The following is a 6,532-nucleotide window of genomic DNA, read 5'->3' as shown; positions in this document are numbered from 1 at the left end:
GTACTGAAAACCAGAATTCCAAGCTACATTGAAGGCATTGGCAGTAAACCCGGCTTTGGGAATTGACAGATACCAATCAAAATGTTACAACACGCAGATGGGGTACTGGAGCTGCTCCCCCACCCTGCTGTGCCATGGAACTTGGAATGCAGCTGCCTGGCCAGCTGACTACAAGAGATCCATCCAGGTGTCCATTCTATAAAAAACGTATCCAGTGGAATGTGAAAATTATTGAACACTATCATCAATATTACAGCCAATTAAAATTTCGCTGAAGATAATTATGAAACAGCTGCACTGACATGGACGGGGATAAAGAATAGAAATTGTAAATCCAAGAAGCTAGTCTCTATGCAGAAGAACATGGCAACAGGATTCATTTCATGAGAGACTCATGAACAACTTGTGACGTGCAGATGACACAGTTAGCTTGCTGAAAGCACAGAGGACTCGAAGAACGTACTGATGGGGATCAAAGATCAGAGCTTCCAGCACAGAGAACACTTCAACACAGAGCAAGCCGAAATCTTCACGACTGGACCAATCAACAAAATCGGGTCAACACAGGAAAGAGTTAACGTTGTCAAAGATTTCGTTTTACTTTGATCCACAATCAAAATCCAAGGAAGCTGCAGTCAAGCAGTCAACGGACATATTGCAATGGGCGGATCTGCCATTTAAAGTGTTGAAAGGCCGTATGTCACTTTGCGGATGAACGTGTTTCTTATCCAAGCGCCGGCATTTTCCAGTGCCTCGTTTGCTGTAGAAAGCTGGAGAATGAATAGGAAACTAAAGAATGGATACATTTGAATTCTGATTTTGGTGAAGAACATTGAATATATTATGGACTGCCAGCACAAACAAACAATCAAATCTATCTTGGAAGAAGTACAGTCAGAATGCTTCTTCCAAGGGAGGGTGGTAAGACTTGCTCTCGTATACTTTGGACACTTTATTAGAAGGAGCAGGTCTTTGATGGACATTATGCTTGAACATCGTCCAAGAAAAGAGCCTCAAGGAAGCAGATTTGCACTGTGGTCCAATGGGCTTCAACCTGGGGATGAGTGCGAGGATTACCCAGGCCAGAGGGTGTTGCAGGCTTCCGTACCAAGGGTCGTTTGGGGTCTGAACCACTACACCCTACAAATCAACACCAAGAACATTTTTTTATGATAAACCCTGTGCTACTCAGCACCCAAACGACCATCCTTTCATGCCTGCTTCTGCTGAGAAGACCGAGCACCTCCCGGGTCATGAATGCTTAATTTTTGTAGTTAGTGAAAAAAGCAAACAAACAAAAACACCCGTGCTACTTTGTGAATATCTATGCAATATTGAAATATGATTTTTGTTTTAAAGTTTTAATTTGTCTTTAAATAAGCGTTTATACTAATTTATACTTTTAATGGCGTTTCTCAACATTTCTTCATGAAAACAACATCGTATAATGAGAAAAGGGGAAAATAGCTTGAATACTTTGGCTATCTGAGGAGTTCCAGTGAGAAGAACTATCTCATGAGAGTATTCTGATGGTCAATTGATTTTTGATTCCTTAATTAAGCAGCAGCACTACAGCAGGTGCTGACAATTTCTGTAAATCTTAATCAGTAGAGCATAAATTTGATTTTTCTACAAAAGTGGGTTTGCTTGCTATAAATTGGCTTGGGGTGGGGAGTTAGTTCTCTGTTACACTCAGAATATAATTGGATAAAGACAGGGGCCCTTTGACTTCGCTTTTTCATCTTTGAATCTAGCATGCCTGCCACTTGGGAACTAATGGGCTATCAATATGCGTAGAACTATCTGAGCTCTTGGTGTAATTTTTGGTAAGAACAACATCCACTTGGCTCTTCGCTCTAAATGAAAATTTACATCTAATCAAGATTATCTCTAACTCGCTGCATAATAACACACAGGCGAAGGGTCCCCTGTGGTACAACAGCTAGGTAATCAGTTGCTAATCCAAAGGTTTGACAGTTAAAATTCTTAGCAACACCCCTGCTCTCAAAAATGATTACAGTCTAGAAAACCCTATGGGGCAGCGCTAGTCTGTCCTTGTGAGTCCAGAGTCAACTTGATAGTACCAAACAACAGTGCACAGGTATAGAGACAATAACATTATTAATGTTGTTAGGTACAATGGGAAAGTTCCAAATCATAGAGACCCGACATACAAGCGAACTACACACTGCTCAGTCCCTCACAATCCTCACAGCGGGTCACTCCAGTTCAGCCCATGATTGCAACCATTATGTCAGTTCACCTTGTTGAGGGCCTACCTCTTTTTCTGACAATCCGCTCCCAATCAGGAAGTGGGTTTTCCCAGGAAGTGGGTTCACCTGTGACGATCACGCTGGCTGTCTTTCTTTGACGATCGATGCGCTCGTTCTTCGGTAAGTCCGTTGTATGTGCAAGTTCCTCATCAGCACAGCTGTTTGACTTCCCGACTGCTGCTTCCACGCGTGCTACATGTAGATCCAAGTAAAATGAAATCCTCGCCAGATCACTTCAAACTCTTCTCCATTTATCATGATGTTTATTGATCTAATTGTGGGAATTTGTCTTTTACGTGGTGGTAAGATCCATACTGTAGACTTTGGGCTTTGTTAATATGTGCTTCATATAGTCTTCGTTTTCAGCAAGCAAGCGTATATCATCTTTATATTACAAGTTGTTGATGAACCTTCCTCTAACCCTGATTCTTCTTCATGTAGTATAAATATGGTGAAAGAATACAACCCTGGTTCTGATTTTAAACCACACTTTATTCCCTGTTTTGTTTACCAATCTGCCTCTTGGTCTATGAAGGGCTTCCATGTGATCACAATAAGTGTTCTGGAGTTTCCATTCTTTGTAATTCTGTTAATCATCTCTTATGATCCACACAAACAAATGTCTTTGCAGTCAGGAGAACATAGGTAAACATCTTTCTGGTGTTCTGTGCTTTCAGCTAAGATCCATCATATATCAATAGTCATATACCTAGTTGCAATGGAAGCCGCAGAAAATTAAAACAAGTTTCTGAGAACCAGAGTACTATCTTGAGCATAAAAACTTACTGCCAAATATGTATGCCAATATATAATGATTATTTATGGTCAGGTAGAATTGCCCTGTGGGTTTCTGAGACTGTAACTCTTTATGGGAGTAGAAAGCCTTTTCTGTGTCCCATAGAGTGGCTGGCAATTTCAAATTGCTAACCTTGTGGTGAGTAGCCCAAATCGTCACCACAAAGCACCTGAATTTAGAGACCATCTCAAGAATCTATTTGAAGCATTGAATACTAGATTGCAAACCAGATGGATTATGGGATAACAACAAAGACATCATACAGTAGGGTGTCAAAATAAGATGAAAGTCATTTCACCAAAAAGAGTTGGTCAACAGTGAAACCATTCCAAGTGGACGCATATAATTAAGACCCGGGGGTTGAAGGAAGAAGTCTGCAGTGAAGGCACTGGTGAAAACCTAGCTCGAGGAATTGATGGACCTATTGAGATGTTTTGACAATGGGTGCAATGCTGGAAGCATGTACTTATGTCTGCCAAGAGATTGGAGAACCGATATCTGACCAACTGACTGGCAGAGATCCATATTTGTGCCCATTCCCAAGAACCTAGTGATCCAAAATAATGCATTAATTGTCAAACAATATCATCAATATCAGGTGTATGTAAAACTTTGATGAAGATAATTCAGACGTGATTGCAGCAAAGCACCAACAAGCAACTGCCTGCCAGAAAGCCAAATGAATTCAGAGAATCAAATTTACATTTTTAAAATAGAAATGAAGGAATCGTCAAGGGTAACAATTGCTTCAGACAAATGTAAATGATCTAAAATGTATACCTCTTGTTACTGGCAGTAAAGTTCCTTGGATTCAGAAATAGTTTCTTTTACCCAGCAAAGGGTCCAGCACACACAGGCGGCTTTCCAAAGATGCATTTGATACATTAATTAAAAAATTAAAATTGTGGTCCTTCTGTCCTTGGCAAGTAACAAAGCAATCACTCAGAGGGCAGAGGGCAACATCCCATGTTGCGAGCGGTGTAGGGGATATGTTTTCCTCATTAGTATTAGACATGTGAGTTGCTTCCAACATTTTTATTGCAATCATGATGCAGCAGAAATTGGAAACATTCCAACAAAATGATGACTGAATAGTTTTTATTCAAAAAGAAGAAAATCAATTTTAAAGATAAACATGTTTAAACACATCTAACTCCTTCTGGAGGGTGAGCATACGCATATATAGCCAGCTAGCGTTTGGAATGGCCACTTCGTAACGAAATACCAATGAGGAGATGGTTTTTCACTAAATCTCCTGACTCCACTGTCCCCTCCTCTAGGTTTACACCAGTTGACTTTGACTCATGGTGAATCTCATGTGTGTCAAGGTAGATTTGTGTTAATAGGGTTTTAAATGATTGAATTAAAAAAAAAAGATTTCTAGACCTTATTTTCCAAGACTCCTTTGATGGACTTATTTTGATAACCAATTTGTACCACCCGGAGACCCTGAGAGGCCACTTATAATCCAATAGTTTGTCATCTCCTTCTACCAGGACTTTGTGTCTAGAATATTTTTGGAGCCCTGGTGGCATAGCGGATTATTCCTGGAGCTGAAAATGGAAAAATCAGTGTTTTGAACCCACTAGTTGCTCCATTAGAGAAAGGTGAGGCCATCTGTTTCTATCAAGATTCAGTCTTGGAATCTGAAGGATCAGTTCTGCCTTTTCCTATAGGTTCACTTGAAGTCGGAATTGAGTTGACAGCCATGGTTTTGGTCTATAACATTTAATGAAGACTGAATAACATTTAGTTTTAACAAGAATACTTAGTGCTATCAAATTGATTTCAACATATAATACCCCTGTGTGGTGGAGTAGAACTGTTCCATACGGGTTTCTACACTATGATCTTGAATGGAGTTCACTAGGTCTTTCTCTGTGGGTCCTTGTGATGGGTTCAGACCATCAACCTTTTGATTAGAAGCCAATCACTTAGCTGTGCCACCTTTTTAGAAACAGCAACACATTTACATCAATCTAAGAATGGAAATAGATTAATGTTCATAAGACTATTACGAGTGTGTTAGCTTTATTAGTTTAGGAAGAATATTTTATCTTTTATGGGTCAATTGATACTTATAAATATTTTAATAAGTCTCTCTCATTCTTCCTGCCATCGAGTTGATTGCAACTCATCATGACCCTGCAGGGCAGGTTGAACTGCTCCCGTGGGTTCCTAAAACTATACTTGTTTACCAGAGTAGAAAGCCCCATCTTTCTCCTGTGAAGCAGCTGGTGGTTTCAGCTGGTGCTGACCTTGCAGTCAGCGGCTGATGTGTAACCCACTACACCAGTGGTTCTCAACCTGTGGGTCGCGACCCCTTTGGGGTCGAATGGCCCTTTCACAGGGGACGCCTGATTCATAGCAGTAGCAGCATTACAGTTCTGAAGTAGCAATGAAAGTAATATCATGGTTGGAGGGTCACCATGACATGAGGAACTGCATGTAAAGGTCGCGGCATTAGGAAGGTTGAGAACCACTGCACTACACCATTAGGGTTAAAAAAGATGAATAGAAATTGGATTATACTTGTTTTAATCTTCAAATTATTTTGTGTGTCACTATAATGTCAAAAAAAAACATTCTAGGGGCTATATTTAAGTTTTACTTACTTGGCTCCCTTCAGGCCACACTGCTTTCAAAAGAGTTCCTTTTGTGAATATTTCACATTGTGTGAAGAGACGACCTAATACTATTAGGTAAAGGAAAAACTTACAGTTTATTCACAATATAATATTGCTGTACACTGATGTACAAAAACACTTTGTTCCAGAGATAAAAATTATATAAAGGGAACAAAAAGGGGAAAAGGTTAAAGTATTAAACAAATTGTGACTTCTCTCTTCTCAAATATTTTATTGTTCCTTTGCAGAATTGAAGTGTGCTAAGAAACGTGTAGGAAACTATCAGGAAATGCTCTGCAGACTCATAATGCCAACAGTTAATTTATCTGGTATGTAATGTCACAATTTAAGATTCTGCCTATCAAAATGTTGATTTATACTTTGATTTCATTTTATTGCTGCAATGATATTCATTTTTTAAAAGTCAAATTTTAGATTTATTCTGACATACCAAATGTTTATTGTATCAGGACAGTGTTTAATTTTGACCACAAGTTTGGTTACATACTTGATTTTCTTTTCCTTTTAAAAAGAAAAAATATATAAAACCTTCTATACAGCTAAAATGCACAAGTATGACCAAATATTTACTATTATTATCACTATTTTGTGTCAACATGTTGTCAACTTTGGTTTTTTGATTGATATTATAAATAAAAGAAGTACCGCTCAGCGGCCAGTCGCTGTGCTTTGGGGTTCTTTGAACAGCTTGTCTGCAGGCTAGGGAGGTGGAGGCCTTGCCTGGAAGAGGCTGCATAACACAGACCTGGACATAATGGCCTGCGATCTACTTGACCCTAAAAATAATTTCTAAAGGTTTCTAGAGAGTCGTGTAT

Source organism: Tenrec ecaudatus, chromosome 1, assembly GCF_050624435.1.
Source record: "Tenrec ecaudatus isolate mTenEca1 chromosome 1, mTenEca1.hap1, whole genome shotgun sequence".
Classification (NCBI taxonomy): Eukaryota; Metazoa; Chordata; class Mammalia; order Afrosoricida; family Tenrecidae; genus Tenrec; species Tenrec ecaudatus.
Note: the sequence above shows the minus strand (reverse complement) of the source record.